Source organism: Cupressus sempervirens, chromosome 2, assembly GCF_028749045.1.
Source record: "Cupressus sempervirens isolate cs-2001-9-10 chromosome 2, ASM2874904v1, whole genome shotgun sequence".
In the NCBI taxonomy this organism is placed as follows: domain Eukaryota; kingdom Viridiplantae; phylum Streptophyta; class Pinopsida; order Cupressales; family Cupressaceae; genus Cupressus; species Cupressus sempervirens.
In genome coordinates this window covers 520,630,458-520,657,214 of record NC_143119.1, presented here as the reverse complement: position 1 = coordinate 520,657,214, position 26,757 = coordinate 520,630,458, and the positions used below count along the sequence as shown (strand labels likewise).

The following is a 26,757-nucleotide window of genomic DNA, read 5'->3' as shown; positions in this document are numbered from 1 at the left end:
CTGTCATAAGAAGAGGCATGCATATGGAAATATGAAGCATTGGATATTTGGAAATATGAAGGATCTTGTATTTGAAATTTGAAGAGACCTTCATGTGTAATAAGAAGAGTCTCATTGCAATCTATTTATATGATTGCTCACTATATTGTATACAATCAAGTGAAAGCTTTGTACTCAAACATTTCTATTATCAATAAAAGAAATATTTTGCTTGTGTGGCTGGGTTTTTCCTTTCAAGTGGAAGGGTTTTCCTAGGATAATCTCGTGTCTTTTGTGCATTTTATTTCCTTTTCTTATTGTTGTTTATCTTTATTTTTGGGAAAAACTTTTCATGGTATCTGTGCAAGTTTTCGATAACAGCAATAAAGAAGTATCTCTGCAAATAAAGTTTTTTTGAGACCTTTGTGGCAGTGCCATGGGAAAATTTATTTGTGTATTTATATACTATTGTCGCTCTCGAAGATTGTATATTGCCATTTGTGTATAATAGTCATTACAGATCTGTTGAGAATGAATGGAAATTGGAGCCATCATTGTGGAGATTTTGTATACATCTTTGCCTCTAGAGTCATTCAGCCACCATTCTTGAGAAAGACTTTGCACCATGAAAGACTTTGCACCATGACTCGAATTTGTTCTTAGATGTCATGGGTTTTGAACTCGTTTCATTCTTTTCAGTAGCAGCAGCCGCTAGCGGTGCCACAAATTTTCCTGATGAGAGGGTGTCTCCGACTACAAGCATGATTATGACATACTAGTGGGAGAAGCTTCCCACAAGCCATTGCATATCTAATGCTGATGGGAAAATGGTGTTGGATATGGGAAAAGAAGGACTAAAGGAAAGCTCCGAGTAACAAAACGTTGTTGGATGTTGTGCATGCTTCTAGTACTAGAGAAATATTTGGCGAGCGGAACCAACCTATCCCTCACTTTTGATGTGTTGTGCATACATTTGTAACGTCAAACTATTTCTTGTTTGCATGCATCACCCCTACCTTTGATCCTTGCATATATATTTAGAAAGAGATGTTGGGAAAATCATCAGGAGAAAAAGAATTTTGAATAATTTTTCCCTTGGTTATTTTGTGTCTACCCGGTCTACGACTTATCAATTGTATTGTCTATATACAATGGATTATTGGTTGTTCTTCCTTCCATTGGAGGTCTTGAGCTAGGCATAGGAAGTTTGTATTGGCCTGTGATACTAGCCTCATTCTAAGCCTACAGAAGTTAGAATCAATTGTTGCTAATCATTATATTCATGAAGCAACCATTCGGTGCAAGATTACATCTAATATGTCCCAAAAAGTTTTAGTGATCTCTGCAAATTATGTGAAAAGTCAATGGTTGCGATGGATCTAAGTTTCAAAGTAGTTTTGCCTATTTTGGTGAAAACCTACCATTTCTATCCTAGAAAATTCGTCGAGCATTGTTTGCAATAATTTTTCTTATGCTCATCTTGAAGTTTATTTAATACTTTATTGGAAATTTGCCGGCAATACTTATACCATTGAAAACCTTGATCATGTATAAGTGGGTGAGTTATGGCAAAGTATAGAAGCCTTCTTCTTGTTGTTTTTTTGAAGACTGGTGTTTATCCCATTACAAATTCATGCATGAGATAAGACTATTATCAATCAAGAAATGGAGAAAGATGTTCACCTTATTCGAGAAGATTCCTTAAAGACATCATGAGGAAGATTAAAGAGATAAGTGTCCTATTCATTTTCTATAGACTCTCCTGCATCTGTCACATGCATATTCAGTTCTTTTATGCATCTTCTCGTATCACTCTTATTGAGTATAACTATAGAGTCTCCTCATCTTTTCCCAGAGGCATTCTTATTAAAGGTTAGATGCATGTTAATCGCCACTTGCATCGTTATCACCAACACAGGCTCCCCTCCATTCCTTCTGTCATTGTTTCCAAGGTTGAAGATATGTTCCAAGTCTTTCAAAGAGTCTCTCATGAAAATTTATTTGATGGCACTTAGCTCAACCTTTGTTGTGTTGGCTCTATGATTTTTTTCAGTACCACCTCTTTTGTCTTCATCGGGTTACTTCTTTCTCTTGGTATCTGTCATCAGTTGGTATTCATTTTTGTGTTCTATGGCATTGGATTGTATTTATGATTTTCAACAATTTTCATATATTTGCTTGACAAAAGCCTCTAGTTGCTACTAAAAAAGGTTTAGTTGTCATGGATATAAGAAGATTAAATAACAATGAGTTAGCTCTAAAAAGGGTATCCCTAAAATTCTCCACCTATCATTAAGGGCTCCTTAGTAAAGAGTCTTTGTATGTTAGAATCATAGAAATCTAGTTTTTTCACAGATGATTCTCCATTTGAAGCCTCGCTTTTGTCTAGCATAGTCGGCAGGTGAATAAAAACGGTGAAGATTAATGTCACAAGAAATTATTTAAAGAATGAGAGAGTTGTTTGAGTAAGAAATTTGCTGATGCAATAGATGGCTTGCTTCATTCGACAAGAGGCCATAGAGTAAGCAAACGAGATCATTGTCTTTGCAGAAGAGGTAAGTTAGAGTTCAATAAATTTCATTGTGTACGCTTGTTTTGTACAGCATTCTTTTTGAAATAGTTGGGAGAAATCAAAGTCTGAGTAGGCCAAAATTATGGTCAATGGATTGTTCTTAATTATTTCAATAATGCTTGGGGGAAATGTTTACATTTTTTAAAATCCGATTTGTCTCATGCAAACATTTGCATTGAAGTTGTTCTCAAATTGATAAAAAGTTTAGGGATTATTTTTAGTACAATGAACTTGATTGATAGGAAATTGTGATATGCTATCAGGGTTTAAATGTGTAGTTTTTGAGTCAAACTCATTGACCCAGGTATCATGAGAAGTGATTCAAACATGAATCCATCTCTCATGAGAATAAATAGAAAACCTAGCACTCATTGGATCTAGGTGATGCTCCGAGAGGTGAAGCAACAGAACTTCCTGGGAGGTCACTCATCCCAGTACTACTCCAGCTTGAGCGCACTTAACTATAAAGCTCCCTCCCTGGTTAAACCCACTCTACTTGCAACCCCATTTGCAAAACCTTCACCAAGTGTTGTGCTTTATGAACCATTCATTAGAAAGCCCCTTAAGCTCATTGTTTACCACATAGATTAAATGATTCAATGATTAATGCACACAGATAATGAACACAAACAGCAATAGTACTCCTCTATTCGCATATGCCAACAAGTTACATACAGAGCATAAGATAAGATCTGATGATTTACAATGATCCTAGATAGGGTATAAATACTTTCCGCCGAACCTTCCCGAAGGGGTCCGTCAGCTACAAAACAATCCTAATCTACCTGTCGGCTACCCAATACACAATCTCTGACGGCATAACCCAGTCGGCTACAAAATACAAAATCACCGACGACAATCAAGTCGGCTAACATCATCCCCCCCCCAAAAAGAAAAGTCGTCTCCTGACGACTAACAAAATCGGAGACAACCCATATACAATAAAACAAAAAATACTACAGAGGAGGTGGTGCCCCTAAAGAATGCTGCTACCGATGCAACTCATAGACCTGCTCCGTCCAGATGCTCAAATCCTTCTGTATCCGTGAATTAACCTCGATGGCCTCTTTCAGGAGAAGCGCCGCATCCATAGCCTGCTTCCTGGCTAACTGCAACTCTTGTTCTGCTGCATCCTTATCCCGTACAGCGGCTTCCTTATCCTGCAACAAAGCTGCCCTCTCAGCTGCCCATGCTGCCTACTAACTGGCCAAATGCGCCGCTAACTTCTCTCTAGCTTCCATCTCAACCACCAGAGATCTCTCGGCCACAATCCTGTCTGCTGCCCTGTTCGCCTCTACGCGCCTGCAAGCATAATAAATCTGCTTATACAATCCCACAATCTCATGCGCCAGCTTCTCCAGCAGAGTGTTGCACGGCCCCAGCTCTGGCTCACTGGCCCAATCTACCAACATCTCCGCTGTCTCAACTACTGGCCAACCTCTCTCCTCAAAACATGAACGAAACTGTCGCGGATAGATCCCCCTGATGTAAGCTCGAACCAAATGCCACTCCCTCTGCCGAGTCATAGCCTGCAATGCCACGTGTCCCTTCTTTAGCGTAACCTTCATAGCCCTGAGGTAGTCTCTGCATCTTTCCTCATCCAACCCATAATCCTCCTTTGCAAAACCCTCCATCGTCCACTCGGCATCACTATTCCATTCCTCGTCTACAGGGACCATGCCCACATCCGGTGCGGCCTCCTCTGCTCTCGGCGCAACCTTGACCTGTGGCACCCCCACCTCCTGAGGCTCTGGTACTGTAGCTAATACTCCTAGGTGCCCAGAGGACTGGATGGATGGACCAACCTCCACAAGGATGAGTCAGAACTGTTGTCTCAAGAAAGCACTGGCTCTATCCATTACCTCCGACTGCTCTGGCTATGCGGGCTCCATGCTCTCCTCCTTTTGTGTTGGTTGGGTTGTCTGTACTAGCTCGACGAATGCTAACAAGGAGGACGAAACGGTGACGACCGCATCACAGTCAATCACATCCAAGCAAACCTGGGGCTCAAGCTCCGACGCTGGCAACTCTACCCTCTGCGAGACTGGCTCCACTAAAGCAATTGGAACATCTGCTACAGCCCTGAAGAAAGTAGCATCTGGAGTGGTTGCTGGTGTAACAATAGTTGTCGTCGGTGGGACACCCTCTACTGTTGCCCAAGGGACATTTGCTACAGCCCGCAAGGTCATCACGACCGGTGCATGACGTTGACCAAAAGGAGGAATGTGTGATGTGAAAGCGAACAAGTGCACCAAAGTTGACAACTGGGGTGAGGTGAAAAATGTGGGCTCACTATCTGCTGGTTCGCTACCAACCTCTACGGAAGTACTCTCTTCCTCGTACTCCACCCTACTGCTCACCGAAGTCTCCTCCCGTCCACTGTCAGTATCCCCGTGAGCCATCTGCAATCCCCGAAATACCTTCTTCAGTCCCACTGCTATCCCCCTTGTGTCCAAATGTCTCCAATAAAATATCGGAGGCTCTCCCTGTGCCAACTTCTCCCGAGGTGGCGCTTCAAAATCATCCATGGGTATTTGATTAACCGCTGCCTCCAGAAACAAGCCAATTGCATGATGCAGCATAGAGAATGTGTGGTGCTGGAGTGTCATGAACTCCATCCTGTCAGCAAGAACTGTAGCCCAATCATACACTGTGCCATTCATGAATACTATCTACGACAATGCTATATCTGAAGCCCGAGTTGCCCTTGTCAGCTTGCTCTTGATAACGTCCATAATACACCTCCAATGGCCTTCCCGAATGATATCCCACCGAAGTCCTCTGCATTTTGACCTTTTGATAAATGACTCCATCTCGTCGGTTGTAAGATCGCGGCCCACTAATCAAATCCAGTGTTCCTTCCATTCTTGAGAGAGCTTGTGATTCTTGATTTCCACCTTCTTACCTCTAGGACCAAGAATGCCAAAAACCCTCGTGAAATCCCTAGGCTTAAAAGAAACTGTCATCCAGTGCTTTTTATACAAAAAGGTGCTCGTTCTGTTGTGCCAATTATATGCTTCTATCATGGTCCTCAAAACTGATTTGAATAACCGGATGGAAAAAATTGGAAGCTGGATGTCCCAATGCACCTGTGCCTGTATCAAAATTTGCTTAACCAGGTTGGCGTTCGGAGTTTCCTGCCACCACTTCCGGCATTCACTGCCATTGAGACCCTCAAACTGGACGGTGAGATGAGTGAATTCCTCCCTGATTTTTTGTTTCTTGCTGCTAGAAGTGGATGGCCCTACAACTCGGATTCCCGAAGCTAAAACCCTTGCATTCTTCTCCATAGTTATCTTCAACTAGTTCTTCCACTGCTTCCGCTTGCCTGTTGATTCCATGTAATAACGGCTTCTTCCTCCTTATATAATGTCGGCTAACAAATGAAGGACGAGCTAGATAGCCACCCGCGGAATAATTAAAGGTAACCCTCCACCATGGCTTAGTCCAATGGAGTAGTTGAAGAAAGCGGTGAAGTCTTTGTGCTCGGAATAGTGAAGCCACAGAAGAATACCAATGGACACAAGAGTGCCTGCGCGGGGAAGATGGAGAGCTTCACAGGAACAAAAATCCCTATTTCTGTGCACGTTTGATTGAATATATTTCCGGTGTTAAGAGAGTTGCATTGTCAACAATTTGTGCTAGAAACCATTGATTAGCAAGAAGCCTGGGGTTCTACAACCAACAAGGAGCACTACTTAAAACATTCTTCAAATTTACTTCTGTTAAGGGCTTGCTTTTCTTCACTGGTAGGAAAATTGTTCATCCCTGTGGGCGAAGAGGTCTTTGCTATTCGCATGGCCAGTTAGTCTCTGGTTGTTGGTGGAACCAAGCATTGCCCAATGTTAGCGATCAAAATACACCACGAAGGATGTGAAATTGCATACACAATGGTAGTCTATTCGCCGGAAGATAAGGGAGCCCACAGGAACAATAGCATCTGCGGAAGATAACAAATTAGAGCCGCGGGGACAAGGAAGAGATGTTAAGCCACAGTTATAAACAAGTCATCAACAACCCGCAAGGGGGGAGAATATAAGTTAAGCCACGGTCACAAAAACACTCGCAAGATAGAGCTCAGTCCGCGGAAAGAGAGAATGCCGCGGATAAACCAAGACACCCACGGAGATGGTTTAGCTGCCGGAAAATGGTGCCTGTAGCTAAGTAAAAACACATATGCAGGAGAAAAGAGAACATCTGCGGGGAGAGTAAGAACCATCGGCGGAAGGAAAATAGAAAGCGCTCGTGGGGAAAATGAAAGGCGCGTGGACTCTCCCACTTTCTTTCTTTTTTCCCCTTTTTTTTAATTTATTTTTTTATTTTTTTTATTTACAAAAATACAACTCAAACTTCAAAAAAAAAATTAACTCAACTATGACTGAGAAAGATTGCAACTTAACTTTTCGCCCCGACTGTGCCATCTTGCGACGAGGGAATTTGGCCTTCGCTATTTTGTGACGCCGAAGACATGTTTCTAGCATGATATATCTTCAATTTTGACCCGTTCACTACGTGAGGTACCTCTTGCCCGTCCAAGGTCCACAGTTTTATTGCTCCATTGTCGCCGACCTCCCAAATCTGGTATGGTCCGACCCATCTGACCTTAAACTTTCCTGACTTAATCTCATTCCGCCCATCATACTTCAATACCAACTGCCTCGGCTGAAACCTGTTGAGTTTTATATGCTTGTCATGCCATGCTTTACTTCTGTTCTGTCACCTCCGTCGCCCACTGCGCCAACAATCACTTCTCCTCGAGCTTATTCAATTTATGTAGCCGCTCCCTTAAGCTTTCCATGTCACCTAGCTTATTTCCAGTGCTATTCTTAGACTCGGGATCATGAATTCCGCTAGTACCACTGCCTCCTGTCCGAACATTAATTGGAATGGTGTGTGCCCTGTCGTCACCTTGTACGTCGTGCAATAAGCCCAAAGGGCGGAGGTTAGGTTGTCCTCCCAGTCTTGTCCTTCAACTGCGCAAGATTTGTAAATTATTGATACCAGAATTTTATTTGTAGCCTTAGCCTGTCCGTTTGCTCTCGGGTAGTATGGACTCAACAGTGCATGACAAATCTTGAATTCGGTGGTGAGCAGACAGATGACATGATTAACAAAATGTCCACCTCTCACTTGTTAACTGTAATAGAATTCCATACCTGGTAATGATCTGCTCATAAATAAACTTTTCTATGCTGACGGCCGAGTTATTTGGTATTGCGCGTGCCTCTGCCCACTTGGTCAGGTACTCCGTTGCGACAATGATGTATCGGCACCGTCTAACCTTGCTCACCTTCAGGGATCCAATGAAATCCAATCCACACCGTTCAAAGAGTTCCTGTGCATGGGAGGGGTTCAATGGCATGAAGTTTCTCTTCAGCGGCTTCCCGGCCCATTAGCAAGTGTCACACCTGATGACCCATTCTCGCGCATCGTTGTACAATGTCGACCACCAAAGTCCTACAAGCAATATCTTCCACATAGTGGTGTCGGGTCCCATGTGTCCTCCTGCGGGACCCTCATGTGCTTCTTTTAACACTCGCAGTATTTCTTCTTCTAATACACACCGTCGAAGAATATGATTTGGCCCCATTTTGTAAAGCAATCCGTTGATCAACTGGAAGGTAGGGCTCCTGATTATCAACTTGTGCCTTTCATTTGGTGGCATGCCACTAGGGAATTGTGCTGTTGACAAGTACTCTCCAATACTCTTGTACCATTCTGGCAATACTGCAATCTAGAACAACTGTGTCAAGAAAGTCGTCATTCACACCCTCTATCGGTTCCCCTATTTTGATCCGCGACAGGTGGTCGGTGCTGACATGTTTTTTCCCCAACTGGACAATGATTTTGAAGGTAAACTCTTGCAACAGAAGTAGCCATCTGTTGATCCTTCCTTGAATGACAGGTTTATTAATCATGTACAACAGGGCCTAATGATCCACATAGAAGACGAAGGGTGTGGCCAACAAGTAATGACGAAATTTCTGCACGGCATAGACCATTCCCAATGCTTCCCGTTCAGTCGTGTTGTAGTTTTGCTCCACTTTTGATAACAATCGGCTGGCAAAGTATATCGAGTGATCTAACCCATGGCTACTTGTCTGCACCAGGGTTGCTTTGATCGCACAATTTGAGGTGTCAACGTGAACATGAAACTCCTTATTCCAGTCCGAATACACCAAGATGGGTGTCGTAGCCAGTCGTACTTTCAGCCCTTCAAATGCCTCATCCTGCTCTTTGTCCCATCTAAATGATTCTCCTTTGTAGGTTAACTTGTCTAGCGAGTACGACACCTTAGCAAAATTTTTGATAAATCTTTTGTAATAGCCTATATGTCCGAGGAAAGACTTTACCTTCGTCACATTAGTGGATGGCTGCATTTCCAAGATGACTCACTTTGTCTGGGTCAGTCTTCAATCCTTCCTTACAGATAATGTGTCCAAGCAGTCTTCCCTGCGGAACCATGAATCTGCACTTCTTGGGGTTCAACGCTAACCACACCTTGCGACATCTCTCCATACATTCACTGAGTGCTGCCAGGTGTCTGTCCTCCGCACTAAATACCGACCAATCGTCGAAGAATGCTTTGAAGTTTCCCACGGTCATCTTATCAAAGATGTGCAGTATAATCTGCTGGAAGGTGGCCGGCGCATTGCACAAGCCGAATGGCATCTGATTATATGCATAGACCCCATCTTCGACGACAAACGTGATCTTCAATTTGTCCTCCTCTGCTATAGAGATCTGGTTGTATCCGAAAAATCTGTCCATGAAGGAGTAGATTTCATGTCCGATGACCTCCTCCAGAATGCTGTCGGTAAACGGAATCGAGAAAGGATCCTTGACCATGACTGCATTAAGGCATCGAAAATCCACGCATATCCGGATCTGGGTGGTGTCTTTCTTTAGTGAGATAACTATAAGCGACACCCATTCACTTGTCTGTACTTTGAAAATAATTCCAGCCTCCAACATCCTGTTGATTTCCTCCGTGACCCGTACCGCACAGTTCTTGTTCATCCTGTAGGGTCGCTTCCATATAGTTACCACTCCTTCGATCAGTGGGATGTGCTGCACACACAACTCTGGCGGTACACCCTTCAAGTCCTTGTATGTCCATGCAAATACATCTTTGTATTCTAGGAATATCTTGAATGCTGCCGCTTTGAGTACCGAATCCCAATTATCTCCCACCAGAATGTTCTTCGGTGCTACTTCATCCCCCAAATTCATTGCTTGTAGTGTAGCTTCATTATACTTGATTGTCTCCCCCTCATTGAATGCATGGGCGGGTGTAACATCCAACAGTGCATCCCCTTCGTTTACCTCAGTGAACTTTGGAAATTCATCTCCCCTCGGACCTTCCTCAATTGTCAATACATTGCAGCCCTGGAATAGTACGTAGTCCTCTATTTGCCAATGGTAAAGACCGTTGACCGAATCCAAATCGTCATCTATTAATCCTCCCTCCAACTGCAGGACTCCCTCCTGATCCGGTTCCATACGCTGTCTGTCTTCATCCTCCTCTTCTTTGGAATCTGATGACAGGGCTTCTTGCCCGACCATTTGGGTGTGCAAATCGATGACAAATCGTCGGCCTTTACTTTCGAGTGACAAGGTGTTCTTCCAGTCGTGTCTGACTTTGGCTTGAATAAGCCACCCGCGGCCCAGGATGGCGTTGTATCCTCTTCTCTTCAACGGAATCACGACGAGGTCCAACAGGAACAGCTGTGTGCCGATCGTCACCGGCTGAGCCATCAGGATGCCCAGGGGTTTAATGCCGTGTTGATCCGTTGTCAACAACTGAAATTTAGGGGGCCACAATGTCGGTTGCCCCAACTTCTTCCAAGTCTCTTCGGGTAAGACATTTACGCCGGACCCACCATCAACTATTGTGTCTGAGAACATGTCCGAGGATCCCCATCTCGACAACCACCAGATGCCGGCCGGATGTGATGGCTAGCAACATTTGGTCTTCTCCACCTACATCACTTTCCTTCCCTCTACCTTGTTCTCCTGGTATCCTCGGAGCCGGTGCAATATTTGTGAGAGCGGATTGAAGCTTGGGCATCGTAAGAAGCAAATTATTTATCTTGACCCGCACCTCCGTTTGTAAAATCTGTTGTACGATGTTTTGTTCTGAGGAGTTTCTTGCCGAAGTGCCAGTGGTGTCCTTCAACTGAGATGTTTCTGCCTGCGATGCCTTTCAATCTCCGCATGCGCTTCTCCAAATTTCCTCTTTTCCTCCACTGGGTCCGAGTACTCTTTTGCTTGCCTTCGCGTAATCGCCAAAACCTCTTCTTCATCCGTCCCAGCAGTGATCAAGTTTACTCTCGATTTTGGACATTTGGCATCGTCATGGTCGCCAAGTCCGCACCATCTGCATAATAGTTTGGGTGTATTTGCAGTTGGACATTTTCGGGCAAAGTGCCCTCACAAGTTACATGCGTAGCATTGTACGATCGATCGTCCGTTCGTATCATACTGGATTCGGCTTCTGCTGGTATTGTTAGTGTTATTGTTTGCATTGTTATTGTTATTCTACCCACATCTATTATTCCTATATCCTCCCGACGTAGCACCAACATTATTGGTATTTCCGCTAATGCCTGACGGGGACGCCTCCTGTGTAAGAAGTACCTACGGAGATCCTGTGGTCTTCATGTTAAAGGGACATTCCTTTGTCGAATGGCCCATGATCTGACAAATGTCGCAGAATTGGTTCTTTGGACAGGATCCTTTAGTATGACCGTCAGTCTTACACTCCGTGCACCATAGCTCACTGCCCTCTGTCTCCTTCTGCATATTTTTAAACTCCATCATGCGGATCATGTCCTTCTGTAGTGCACGGACCTTTTTGCTACCGTTTTCATCATCACTGCTATCCTCTCTCGAGGACTCATCGTCGTTTGAGTCGAAGGAACTATTCTTCTTCTTCTTCTTTTTCGTCTTCTGCTCGCTTTCCAAGTTTAGTGCTCTGTTGTACACTTCCATGTATGACGATGGCGGCACAATTTTCATTTTCTTCGGCAACTTCGGGCATAAGCCTTCCACGAACCATCTTTTCTAAAGTCCGTCTACTGGCTTATTTTCCATTTTATTTATCAAATCTTTTAATTTCTTGGCTAGACGCAGACAGTTTCATTCTTCCTCTACTTGGTATTGAAGATCTCGCCAACAATTTCATTATCATCACGCAACAGTTGAAATTCTACAAGAAACTCCTTTTTAATGTTATTCCAACTGTTTAGCTTCTGCAAATCTATACTAGTAAACCAGTCAATTGCCACACCCCGTAGAGTGGCCGGAAATTGCCTCATCCAATTGTCTTCATCAGTTATGCCATTTTCCCTCCAGATTGTTTCACATGTTTTGCAATGTTGAATAGGATCGGTCGTACCATCGCCATCAAACTTCGGCAGTTTTTCTTTTGGTCCCGCCATCACAATTGGTTTTTGTAAACAGGTGTTGCTCAGTCCTGCAACACTGGCGTTGTTCACTCCCACACTATGGCTTTGCACTCTCACATTGGCGGTTTGCACTCCCACACCGGCAGTCTAGTCTCCCTCATCGGCAGTCTTCTCTCCCACACTAGCGGCTTTCTCTCCCACACCGGCGGTCTCAACAGCTGCAAAGCTTGGTGAACAAGGATCTTCTGAAGTTGTCGCGTGCAGAAGTGTATCTCGGACGAAGAGTTCACTCCACGCTCGTGCTCCCTCGGCACTCCGAGCCGTGCGAGTTGATGCTCTTTTGTCTGGATTCTCTTCCCTTGGCGAACACAAATTCAAAAACTCGTCCCGTGCTTCTTCCACCAATTCCACCTACTGTCGAGTCTCCTCCAACAATCCTTCCGCGCTCCTATTTCCGTCGGTAGTCTTCTAGAATCTCATTTGGCGCTCTGCCTGCTGTGCCAAAATTAAATTACCCTGAGCTGTGCGAATTTCATCTTTGTTCTTCACCTTGTTCTTGTTTTTATTCAGCTGATTCGGCATTAGTCTTCATTCCATCCCTTGTTCTAGGTCCATTGGGCAATGGCACCAAATGTTTACCGCATAGATTAAATGATTCAATGATTAATGCACACAGATAACGAACACGAATAGTAACAGTACTCCTCTATTCGCATATGCCAACAAGTTACATACAAAGCATAAGATACGATCCGATGATTTACAATGATCCTAGACAGGGTATAAATACTTTCCGTCGAACCTTCCTGAAGGGGTCCGTCGGCTACAAAACAATCCTAATCTACCCGTCGGCTACCCAATACACAATCTCCGACGGCATAACCCAGTCGGCTACAAAATACAAAATCACTGACGACAGTCAAGTCAGCTGACACTCATCAATTGATAAGTAGGAGATCCAATGAGTTTTAAGTGTTCCATTTATTCTCATGAGAAATGGATTCGTGTTTGAATCACTACTCATGATACATGGGTCAATGAGTTTGACTCAAAAACTAGACAATTAAATCCTAATAGCAATATCACAATTTGACTTGCTATGGAAAATATCTCCTACTCATCAATTGTTAGGAATTTGTTGGTTTTGAAAAAATTTAATTAGAGAATTCAATTGACATCATGTTGTATGAATTTTGGCTTGCACGATGATCTACAATATCTGTCAAATTTTACTGTGTATTGTTTTATATTTTATAGTATGAAATCTTCCTCGCTCTGTATCACAATTTGTTCATCGAAGTATTTTTCTCGTGGTAAAAATTATCATTTTCTCAACTACATCAAAATTTAACTCTCTGTGTTGCTCTTTTAGCTGCCAAATTTTAAAAATTCTGGCCAAGCAAATGGTGCAAATGATTTAAATTACTGGATATAACTAGTTCAGCATTTTTTTCTAGGGCAACATATTTTCACATTTTGTAATACAATTTTATGGACTCTATTCAAAATTTTACAAGTGATGATTATTGACAGTGGTGTTACTTTATGCTATCTAGTAGCTTCGATGTTTGCAACAGACGTCACCCTATCTACTAATTGATGTATTTGCTTCAATCATTTTGATTTTTGTGGGATAATATAGGTTGATTGTTTCAGCAATACACATCTTTCATTGTGTAATCATTGTGTGAAGTGGTTATTCTGGTTTCAGTTATTGGTTCTCTTTTATGGATGTCTCTTCGAAAGAGATAAGTATTCTATCTTGAAATTTTGTAATATCATTGGGAATAGTGTATGCTTTTAACATTGATCTCTATTGTAGTTGATTTTATGAGTTATTAATATTTCTTTTGATTGCAGGGTGCAACAAAAGGCAATGTACATTGTATGAGGATGTTGCTTGTAATCTTGGATTGTATTGATGTTGTGAGAAATTCATATTAAGAGGAAGATGTTCAATTTCAGAGGGGGGTTACGTGGTAGAGTGTCATGTCCCCTATTCAAATAATTAAAAAAAATAAACTTTGTTAAGGCAGGCAGGCTCCAAAAAGGTGAAATTTCGGGAAAAAGGGTTAATCTTTGGAAACCAATGGACTAATAAATAAAAATTATTATTAAATTATATTTTATTAACCCCTCTTGGACGTGAGTTAGGGTTACGCCCTCTTTAAAAGGGTTTTGGAGGCATTTTGGGCTCATTCTACATCTTGATTCTTGCTAATTTTCTTGTTGTTCTTCAGAGGCTGCCAAACCTGTGGAGAAGGAGACCCAAGAACGGGAGTTTGCAGGTTTCCAGGAAGGCTAAGGACGGGAGTTTGAAGCCATTCCATGTGCATGCTCATACAGAGTTTGCCCTTGTGCTGAATAGTGCCGATTTGGGTGTTTTCGGGGATTGTTTTTTGTTTGAATTTGGGTTTTCAGTTGAGTGTTTCATATCAGTTTGGTTTGCTGTTGTATTTCAGACTTTATGATGTTAAAATAGAGCTGAATATATGTATTGGGTCGTGATTAAACTTCTGAGATAATTTATGAGTGTTTTTTGGTGTTTTCGGGCATTTTTGTGTTAATTTCGGGAGCCCGATTGAGCATAGTTTTGCTCTACATTTGTGATCTGTTGTGTAAGGGCTGTACAAATCTGGAAATGTCATTTTGTAGGCTGTTATGCTGCTGAAATTTCTGTAAAAATGTCCATTTTCAGATTTATTAATAATTTGTGAAGTTGTGTAGTTTTTTTGGCACTAATTTGGACATACCCGATTTGGGTTTTATTGGAGAATTGGCAGATCTTTGTAATATTGGTTGTTTGATTTTAAAGTTCTGATTTGAGGTTGAAAATATCATAAAAAATCAGTAAAGGGACATTACAGTGGTATCAGAGCCGTGATCTTGCCAGCCTGAGGGTTTGTAGAAGTTGCATGTCAGTTTTAACAACTACCCAGATCTTGCATGTCATATTTTATGATTGCATGCAACTAAGTGAAAGAGAAAAAAGATATTTGCAGCGAGAAAAGAATAAGGAAATTTTGATCAAACCCCCAGTTGAAAGCAAAAGTACAAAATCCAAGGAAGAAAAAAGTATGGCTGATCCAGATGAGATGGCAAAGAAATTCTTCCAAGACATCCAAAATATTCAGAAGCAAACAGTGGATGGTTTGGCGGAAACTAGAGAGGCTTTGCGAATATTGACAGAAAAATTACAAGGAATTGCATCTATTAATGAGAAAGGGAGCACTTCAGAGGAGCCGAGAAATGGGAGATCCACACCATCTAAATCAACCAAATCTATTTTCTTGCCTGCAGATGAGCCACCAGTACCAAATCCAGCCATTAATCCAGTGGAAGAGGTTACAGGTAATTTGATTACATTAAGAGCTACTTACAATGGCTTAGATGATGACTTTCGTAGTTCAGTTCCTTTTAAAGAATATGTGGATATGATGAACGCTTTGATGCCCAAGAAAGAGAATAGGAGGGAGCATGACACAAGTGGAAGAGAGCTCAAAAATAAAATAAGCAAGTTTACAGCGCCTACTTTTGATGGAACAAATAAAATTTCAGCTAGAGCATGGCTACAAAAATTACAAACTTTCTTCACACTTAACCCCATGAAAGAGAGTGATGCTATTCAATTTGCAAGTCTACACTTGGAAGATGCAGCCTATGATTGGTGGTATCATGGAATGACTACTCAAGGTCACGATCAGGTAACTACATTTGAAGATTTCAGTCAAAGGGTGATAGATAGATTTGACCTCAAGGATGATGAAGAGTACTTTAAAGAATTGTCAAAGTTGAAGCAAACCAAATCAGTTAATGAGTATGTAGAAGAATTTCAAAAAGTGGCTGTTATGGTACCTGATATGAGTGAAAAGAGGATCGTTTATCTTTTTCTTGATGGTTTAGAAGATTCTATTAAGGGTTTGGTTAAGGCTTTCTCACCCTCAACCTTACAGGAAGCTATCAAAAGAAGCTTGCAACTTGAAACTTGCGTGCCTATGAAATCAATCACTAATCAAAAACCCCCAAATCTTTGGCAACATAAGGGAAATTTTCAGAAAAAGACTTTCCCAACACTACCACCAAAAGATGTGACAAATGTGGCAAAAAAGAAGGTAGATGAAGAGACTAGGAGTGAATTACGAAGGAAAAAACTTTGTTTTACTTGTAGAGAACCATGGGTTCCAGGACACAGATGTTTGGGGAAAGGTCAAGTGCACTATATTGAAGTTGCTTCAGAATCTGATTCAGATGAGCATGAGGAATTTCATGATACTAAGGAGGAGGTAGAAGAAGAGAAAGTAAAAGAAATCAGCAAGGATGGCACTTTAGCAGCATTATCAGGAGTCCCAAGATACCATCCCTTCCGAATTCGAGGGGTACTAGCAGGGAAAAGGTTGACTGTTCTTCTTGATAGTGGGGCAACTCACAATTTTATTGATGAGGGATTTGTCATGAAAAGAGGGCTTAAAGCAGAAGATTTTGAGGGATTCAATGTTACTGTAGCTGATGGATTCACTATGCCTTGCACACGGGTGGTGAAACAACTCAAGATGACCTTAGGAGATTATGAGTTATGTGATGACTTCTATGTGGTTGGTATTGGGGAGACAGATCTTGTATTGGGTGTTCAATGGTTGCACTCTATCGGAGGCTATTACATGAACCATCAAACTATGGAGTTTAAATTTCATTCCAATGGGAAAGAAGTCATATTGAGAGGGTTATCAAATGGAGCACCTAAGGCGGTCTCTGCAAAGAGGATGGAGAGGACTTTTCGAAGAGGACAAGTAACATGGGCAGCAGGAGTCATAATCCAACCAACAAGCTCTCCCAAGAATCAAGGTAATTTCCATTTTGAAATTCAAAATATTCTTGATAAGCATAGTATAGTTTTCAATGACTTGCCTCCAGGATTACCACCAGATAGAGGTTTTGAGCATGTTATAGAGTTAGAACAGGGTGCCAAACCAGTTATAACAACCCCATACCGCCATCCAAGAGGTTATAAGGAAGAAATTGAAAAAACTATTAAAGAACTCCTGGACATGGGATTCATAAGGCCTAGCTCTAGTCCATTTGCATCATCTGTGGTACTTGTCAAGAAAAAGGATGGTACAATGAGAATGTGTATAGACTACAGGGCTCTAAACAAGAAGACCATAAAAAATAGGTATCCCATACCACGCATAGATGAACTCATTGATGAGTTACATGGTGCTGTATACTTCTCAAAAATTGACTTAAGATCAGGCTACCATCAAATCCGAATGAGGAGTGAAGATGTGGAAAAGACTGCTTTCAGATGTCACTATGGGCACTTTGAATTTCTTGTTATGCCATTTGGACTCACTAATGCACCAGCAACATTCCAATCTTGTATGAATAAGGTATTCAGTCAGCATCTTCGAAAATTTGTTTTGGTATTTTTTGATGATATCTTGATATACAGTAAAATATGGGAAGAGCATCTAAAGCACATAGACACTGTTTTGGGAATCTTGGAGCAGCAATCCTTCTATGCTAAGCTATCTAAATGTGAGTTTGGTTTGACAGAGATCCTATATTTGGGACATATTATAAGCTCTAAAGGAGTACAGGTTGATCAACAAAAAATCCAGGCAATTTTGGATTGGCCTCCACCCACTAATCTTACACAGTTGAGAGGTTTCTTCGGGTTGTGTAGCTACTATAGGAGATTTGCCAAGGGATTTTCTCAGCTTGCTGCCCCCTTGACTGATTTGACAAAGAAAGGAGCTTTTGTTTGGACAGAAGAGGCATAAAAAACATTTGATAAGCTTAAGGAGGTAATGAGTTCATGCCCTGTGCTTGCAATCCCAGATTTCTCTTTACCTTTTGTTGTTGAATGTGATGCTTCGGGAGAAGGTATAGGGGCTGTCCTAACTCAAAGGGGACATCCAATAGCATTTGAGAGTCGAAAATTAAATCAATCAGAGAAAGGGTACTCCATCTATGATAAGGAAATGTTGGCAATCATGCATGCACTTCATAAGTTTAGACAATATTTGGCATGTGGGAGATTCATTGTAAAGACAGACCATAATAGCCTCAGGTTCTTCTTGAACCAAAGGGATTTGAATGATCGTCAACAAAAATGGGTAAGCAAATTGCAAGCTTATGATTTTGATATTGAATACATGAAAGGAAAGAATAATGTGGTTGCTGATGCTCTCTCAAGAAAGCCCACTTTGTGTTCCTTATCATCTATCTCTGCTGATTGGAAAGTCTCCATAATTTTAGAGTATGCTAAAGATTCATTTGCCACCAAGATTTTGGATAAGTTAGTGGATGATAACAGGTACAAGGTTGTTGATGAATTAATTTATTACAAGAACAGGATCTTCTTAGTACCAGGGTCAAAAACTAAGGAGAGGATATTGAGGGCTTTTCATGACACCCCTTTGGCTGGTCACTAGGGATACTTCAAGACATACAGGCAAATTCGAGAGCAGTTTTCATGGAAGGGTATGAAGGAGGATGTCCTTAAACACATTAAGGAATGTATGGTATGCCAACAAAGCAAGAGTGAGCAAAATTTTCCTGCAGGGTTGTTGCAGCCACTTCCTATTCCTGAACAAAAATGGGAAAGTATTTCCATGGATTTCATCACTGGGTTGCCCAAGGTTCAAGGTAAGGATTGCATATATGTGGTGGTAGATAGACTAACTAAGTATGCACATTTCTTTCCTATCACATCTGATTTCAAGGCATCACAAGTGGCCGAATTGTTCTTCAAGAAAATTTTTAGATTACATGGTTTGCCTAGAAATATTGTTAGTGACCGGGACAGTAGATTCCTCGGCGCTTTTTGGAAGGAGCTCTTTCATTTGGCAGGAACTGAACTCACTCCCAGTACTAGCTATCACCCTCAAACAGATGGACAAACAGAGATAGTTAATAAATGGATAGAAGGATATTTGAGGAACTATGTTTCAAATCAACAACATGCTTGGGTGAAATGGTTACACCTAGGGGAGTATTGTTACAATACATCTCATCACATGTCTATTGGTATGCCTCCTTTTCGTGCTCTTTATGGTTATGATGCCCTTTCCTTTGTTGATCTAATACTTTCCGATAGTAGAGTACCTGCAGCAAGTGATTTCATCAAGCAAAGCCAAGACATAATAAGGTCCCTCAAGGATAATCTACAACATGCACAAAACCAACAAAAGATATATGCTGACAGGAAAAGGATTGAAAGATCTTTTGAGGTGGGAGATTTGGTATTTGTTAGGTTGCAGCCATATAAGCAAAGCACCTTGAAGAGAAGTGGGGCAGAGAAACTCAAGCCAAGGTTCTATGGGCCTTATAAAATCATCAAGAAGGTAGGAGAGGTAGCTTATGAATTGGAGCTCCCACCAAACAGCAAAATACATAATATTTTTCATGTATCTTGCTTAAAGAAGGTTCTAGGCCAGCAAACCATAGTATCTACAGAATTACCACCTCTTGATGATGAAGGGAAATTAGTTTTGATACCAGAAGAGATTTTGGATACAAGAGAGAAAAGATTGAGAAATAGGAGCATCATAGAGCATTTGGTCAAATGGAAAGGATTACCACTAGAGGATGCAACTTGGGAAGGGGAACATATTCTTGAGAATTCCAACCTTCATTGCTTGAGGACAAGCAATATTTTGGAGGGGAGGACTTGTCATGTCCCCTATTCAAATAATTAAAAAAAATAAACTTTGTTAAGGCAGGCAGGCTCCAAAAAGGTGAAATTTCGGGAAAAAATGGTTAATCTTTGGAAACCAATGGACTAATAAATAAAAATTATTATTAAATTATATTTTATTAACCCCTCTTGGACGTGAGTTAGGGTTACGCCCTCTTTAAAAGGGGTTTGGAGGCATTTTGGGCTCATTCTACATCTTGATTCTTGCTAATTTTCTTGTTGTTCTTCAGAGGCTGCCAAACCTGTGGAGAAGGAGACCCAAGAACGGGAGTTTGCAGGTTTCCAGGAAGGCTAAGGACGGGAGTTTGAAGCCATTCCATGTGCATGCTCATACAGAGTTTGCCCTTGTGCTGAATAGTGCCGATTTGGGTGTTTTCGGGGATTGTTTTTTGTTTGAATTTGGGTTTTCAGTTGAGTGTTTCATATCAGTTTGGTTTGCTGTTGTATTTCAGACTTTATGATGTTAAAATAGAGCTGAATATATGTATTGGGTCGTGATTAAACTTCTGAGATAATTTATGAGTGTTTTTTGGTGTTTTCGGGCATTTTTGTGTTAATTTCGGGAGCCCGATTGAGCATAGTTTTGCTCTACATTTGTGATCTGTTGTGTAAGGGCTGTACAAATCTGGAAATGTCATTTTGTAGGCTGTTATGCTGCTGAAATTTCTGTAAAAATGTCCATTTTCAGATTTATTAATAATTTGTGAAGTTGTGTAGTTTTTTTGGCACTAATTTGGACATACCCGATTTGGGTTTTATTGGAGAATTGGCAGATCTTTGTAATATTGGTTGTTTGATTTTAAAGTTCTGATTTGAGGCTGAAAATATCATAAAAAATCAGTAAAGGGACATTACATAGAGGGAGATGTCTAACCCTTTGCAAGCTTATGTGATTGAAAATAATTTGAATCAGCTATTTTATTTTGGTAATCAAAGTTGTCCCTGTTGAGAGGGAGTCTCTGTAGAGAGAAAATATCAGCCATTCTTACATGGTGGAAATGCATTCTTCTCTAGGAGAAGTTTGAGGTGAAATCCATCATTCCAACCTCTGCAAGTAGGTACGGTGGACCACCCTCTGCAAGTAGGCATGATGGAAATGCATTCTTCTCTAGGAGAAGTTTGAGGTGAAAGCCCTTCTTCCACCCTCTGCGAGTAGGTATGGTGGATTAGCCTTTGTGAGTAGGCATGGTGGAAATACATTCTTCTCTAGGAGAAGTTTGAGGTAAAAGCTCTTGTTTCACCCTCTGCGGATAGGCATGGTGAAAGTCATGTGTCTAACTCTATGACTTTAATTTTATGTGCTTAAGAAGTAACTATGGCGAATTATGTTATGCTGAGAGAATATGTGTTATGTGATGTGAACTTATCATCTTTCGTTGCAGCTATGTGTGCCTGCCTTACTAAAGATCTCTCTCTTGCTAAGAGGGAGTGTTGAAGATTGTAGCTGCAATAGAGATCTTTTTCTCTTACGTTTTGAAATAGACATATGTTTGTTATGATCGTTATGATCATCTTGAACTGAAAGAGACATTTGTGATAATATTTAACTTGATATTAAATAAAAAGACATGTGGCATACATCTTGAAGAGGCATGCATATGGAATTATGGAAGTGTTGAATATTTGGAAATATGAAGGGTCTTGTATTTGAAATTCGAAGAGACCTTCATGTGTAATATGAAGTCTCATTTCAATCTATTTATGTGATTGCTCAATGTATTGTATGCAACCAAGTGAAAGCTCTGTACTCGAACATTTCTATTATCAATAAAAGAAATAGTTTGATGATGTGGTTGGGTTTTTCCCTTCAAGTGGAAGGGTTTTCCTAGGATAATCTCTTGTGTCTTTTATGCATCTTATCTCCTTTTCTTATTGTTGTTTATCTTTATTTTTGGGTAAAACTTAACAGAGATGACCAAGGGTCTAAGTTTGGGTACAACGGTAGGGTTGTGTTGAAATACATATAGCACTTCAAAAAATCCTTATTAAAAGATGTGTAAGAATTACAAATGAGTACGGAAAAATAGTAAAAGATATAAATTACTAAACTTTAAACTTTGAAGTGGCAACAACAAATAACATTAAACAATAAAAATATCAAATTTATAATTTATATTATGCTTAATATTTGATAATGATGATTACAATGAGTATGATGACCATTACAAATGTTCAAAATGAAAAATAGAGTGAAGTGACACCTTTAATCATCTTCAAATTCCTTATCACTAAGATCGCTAGACTCCACATGGCTAAGCATCTCCAAACCAACCAGCCCATGTGTATCATCCTCATCAATCTATATTGGCTCCTTTGGATATACATTCCACTGTGATGTTGGAATCTCCTAGTCAAAAAGAGGCTTGCAATAATTGAGATGCAAGGCACAATGTACAACAAGTTTCTCCTCTCTTTGAGGTAAGACTATTCCTCTAGGGTAGTGGATAAAGCAATAAGTAGACTAGTTCCTCTTGGTAGTTGAAGACCTAGAAACTTGAGATAGTGAGTAGATGGTTAGAGAGGTAGTCAAACAAGTCAATCCATGTCCACCACCAAATTGGGTCCTATACCATAGTTGCCCTATCGATCTTGGTATCCTCAAAATAACCCCTAAGAATGGTAGATTTTGTCCACTTAGCACGAATCATTGTGGCCTCTACACAATAACACATCTATTGGATGGCCCTTGTGAACACTGCCTTTATTTCAACATTTTGTATGGATGTAACCCTAACTGGCCTTTGCACGTACCACGTGGGTTTCAATGTATAGGGAATCATGTGCAAGAAAATGCTGAGCTTCTCCCATATTTGATGAATCATTCGCTGATTGTGCTTACTGGAGAATGCTAATGTAGCATACTCCTCTTGCATGACAACCTTTGTTTGGTCTAGCATAGAATCAATGAGGGACATACACCTCTTTCAAGTCTAGGTTCATTGGTATCCCCAAATGTAATCCCCCGAAAGAATGATGGAGACAACATATTTTGCATCACCCAAAAACATCACTCTTTGCTACATCCTTCACCCTCTTCCCCTGCTCTATCCTGAACTTGAATTTTGATTCCACTATGCTATCATAACCATTAATTGTGATGCCTCTTGCAACTTGAGCATTCTCTCCAAGAGAAGGAACCATATCTAATCTTGAAAGGTATTTTAAATTTCTTCTTATAAAAAGTCCTAAAGAGCGTGTGTGAAGTGTAGTGGTTGCAACTGAACATGTGCACATCTCTAGCATGATTGACCACTGCTTAGATCCAATAAGTCTTTCCTATGCCCTTGAGCTTGTAACATCCCTGATAGTTTGCGCCCCTTAACAAAAGAGTTCCAAATCTGTACACTTATTTGACGTCTGTTTTGAAAGTATTAATCATGCAATTTACTGAGTGTCATGATGCTCAAACCCTTTCTTAACACCAAGTATTATATGAAGAATCACATTAAATATGGAACATCAAAAATTAAGTGCTCAACCCTACAAAGAACAACTGGACTCAATCAATATTCGAATAGATATGATTCCATGGCAGTTGTTCAATTCCCAAACAATCAGATTGCTATTAAGTGTTACAAGTACATGCAAAATAACTCAACCCAAAACATATGTATTCCATGAAACAAACCTTATAAGTCCTTTCAAACAGAACTAATACTAAATAAAAAGAATATTGGTAGCATATTACTTAATTAAAGCGGCAACACCTATAGCTGCTTGACACCCAGGCCAAAAGCACGTTGAAATATGACATCACTGTTTGGCACAGCAACTACCACTCAACATTCTCCAAGACTCCTATCCTTCAAACATGCACTCTGTACCAACCGAAGAGTCACAGCAGTCTAGCAAGGAACTCGCCACTCCTCCAACATACTATGCAGTGCAAACTGGGTCACGTATCTTTCAATCAAACCTCATGCCCAAAATTTTGTTATGCCCATAAATTGATAGAACCACATCACTTCCAATATCCTGCTCCAAATTTCAATACTTTTCTCCCCAATCATAAACACTGCAAACTCAGCTCATGATGTTCAGAACCACACAATATGGCAATATGAATACATACCATTCCTTGTCTTTCGATGGCATACTTTCAGAACACCTGGAAATTGCTATATAGCTTCGTTACCATACTACATTAACAGTTTAAGCTCATTGGCAAGCTCTGGATGAACTCACACAGCAAATGATTTGGGGTAGCATCCAAACTGCTTCCATCTAAAAGTTGACATCTTCAGACTTGCAAAACATTGAGCAACTTTTAGGAGTTTGTGTTCAATTATTTTCTGCTTCTCGTCTCATCTTCCCAGCACTACCAAAAACTCCACCAAACCAAGAATGCATGGAGCATTACCATTTATGTGTGAGCAGGTGGCAAGGAATGTAACCAGCATCTGATATGACTATAAGTGGTCTTTTTATCACACATGAAGTTGGCAACATTATATTTAAAATTAAATGCTTATCATATAAAACAAGTCTTGTCAAGACAAATAAAACACACCATATAACAACCCAACATCCCTTGAGAGCAAACATTAGCCTATCAGGATGTAACATAGGCCAATTGCACTATTTGTGATATCCCCTATTTGAAAATAGAATTGAATAATAATAATAAAATTAGAATATAAAAATAAATGAATAATAACCAATTATAATATAATATAATTAATGAAAGTACCAAATATAAAGAAAGGAAATGACTTTTCAACTCCAAAAGTTGCCACCTTTTGGTTTTGAAGATATAAAAGCTAAGTTCAAAATCCATGAATGGGGAAATATATAATATTACAGAGGAATATGAGAAAAACTAAACAGAATAACATCTAGCAATTCATCGCAGGAGTAAATTGGAGGATTATAATCAAAGAGATATTATTCTTAGCAGACACAACAGAGGCATCCTGGAAGAAAGACACAAATTATAATAAATAATTGGTATGTGTTGAATGTCTTTCTGATTATACCGTCTTATTAAATTTAATAAACATTGACAACAAGCTATCATTATAATCAATTATATATGCACATGCTCAAGAACTGTTATTATTAAGTTTGTAAGAGGAATGCAAAGATGTATTCAAGGAGAGGCCTGTGTCAATCCAGCCAATCCATCATTTCCAAGATAGGGTCGGGATCAGTGACCTTGAGCATCCTGTGGACAAGTTCTAAGAAAGGCTTAAGGGCTTGGATCTGAAAAACCTTGAGGGAAACCATTGAGTTTGGTGTCTAGACAATCTGTTGCTAGTCAGAATTTCTCAATTCGCATATAGTTTATTATTAATTCACATAAAGTTATTATCTTTATAGCATGAATTATGTTAATTTAAAGAGTTCAAGTCAAGTATATTTATGCATAAACTACTTGAACTAACTTGGGGACATTACAAATGGTATCAGATCATGATCCTTCCACCCTGTAGGGTAAAAGGACAAAACAAGGAATCATTCTAGTAGATACGAAGGAATCTAGAAATACATACAATAACTCTCAAACTCTTAACTTTCTAGAATAGATTATAAATTTCTGAATCTCATTGTAATAAGAGACTTTTTGGAATTTGGAATAAGGGAAAATTTGTGTTGTCGATGATAAGACAATTTTTGGAAAGTATGTACAAAGGTTGTCTTTGCAATTAATTTCTTCTTATGTTCTTGATGCAAGGAAATAAAGAAACATGCATTTTGTATTCTCTTTTCTTCAAAGTCTGAACTTTTCGGGTGTTGATTTTGGTTGTAATTAATATTTTCACAGTATGGTGTAGATGTTACTAAATGATCGAATCATCATTGAGCTAATGCTAGCCTTCAAGCATAGTTCTTGATTGTTCTTATTAGTGGTTTAAGTTATTCAGGAAAGTTGTGAAGTCATTTGGTGCATTCGTCATCAGTAGCTGTCTCTTTAACCTTTAAGTTTGAATACGTTTTATTGAAAAATCAAATACACCCATCATACGAGGGAGCTGCCCCTCTCAAACGCAGAGGAAGATTGTAATCTAGTAATGATTGGTTTCTATCACTCCAACTGTTGACACAGTTGTTATTGTTCACAGGGCGAACAGGGTCATCTCTTAAAGGTAATTTTATAGTGACAAATTTGTTTACCAACAATACACAATAATAACAATCAAAAATCAAAACTCAAACAGAAATCCAAGTACCCATTCCAGTGGCAGAATGGTTACGAAATGGCAGAGGTGGGGGTACTTAGGTACGCAAGTACCTGATGTGGGGACGTCTCGGGAATGGGTACTTAGAAGTTTGGGAGGGGGGTGTGAATCCCCATGTTACACTACATTTAATTAAATAAGAATAAATCTAACAAGGTGTGCATGTGTAGACTTTGTGTATGCTTCATGTCTTCATGCATTAAAGTGTATCTTTGTGTGCGCTTAGTGTCTTCATGCATTAAAGTGTATTCTTCATTATGTTTTGTGTCTTCATATATTCATATATTTCATACTTTCGAATGGATGTGATTCTATTTTTAATTAATCAAGAATAGTAAGACTCAAAGGTATGAGTTTACAGATTATATGTTGTTTACATCAAACATTATAAGCTGATATCATCTTCAGTAATAGAGTTTGGCTGTAACATTCCTTGGAATTGGCATCTTTCTTGCTATTTGATTGTTATTTCAGTTTGCAGCAGTTGCTAAATCATACTGATATGTTAGAATCATGCTCGAACCATACAACTGCCTAGTTAATTTTGGGAATCACTAGTCTAATATATGCTATTCCAGCATCGCAGTTCATCAACAAATCATTCAAATGAATATATGAATTAGGTTTTTTATTAGTTTACAATGTACATCACTTGCTTGGTCTTCAATTGTAAATTATATCAATTCAATCCAGGTATTTTACATTTTGCATTTTCAGTTTAGATTCCAGCTTTTTGATAAAAAATCTATTTTCAGATTGTTACTCAACCGTTTGACATAATTATAAGATTCGAATATTGAAAAACTCATTGATTATCTTATTAAACTGTATTCATTTGTGGTTCATTGTCAAATTTGCTGAAGTTTCTAAATTTGAATGGTTATGCCACCAAGTCAAGATCAATTATCTATTTTTTTC

The 26,757-nt window shown here is 39.9% G+C and overlaps 1 protein-coding gene across 2 annotated transcripts in view; it reads right to left on the bottom strand.

The window, feature by feature from the left end:
• Positions 1-26,757, bottom strand: part of LOC149573240 (superoxide dismutase [Fe], chloroplastic-like) — a 133,883-nt gene that overhangs the window by 4,894 nt on the left and 102,232 nt on the right. The gene's annotated exons all lie outside the window — the stretch shown is intronic.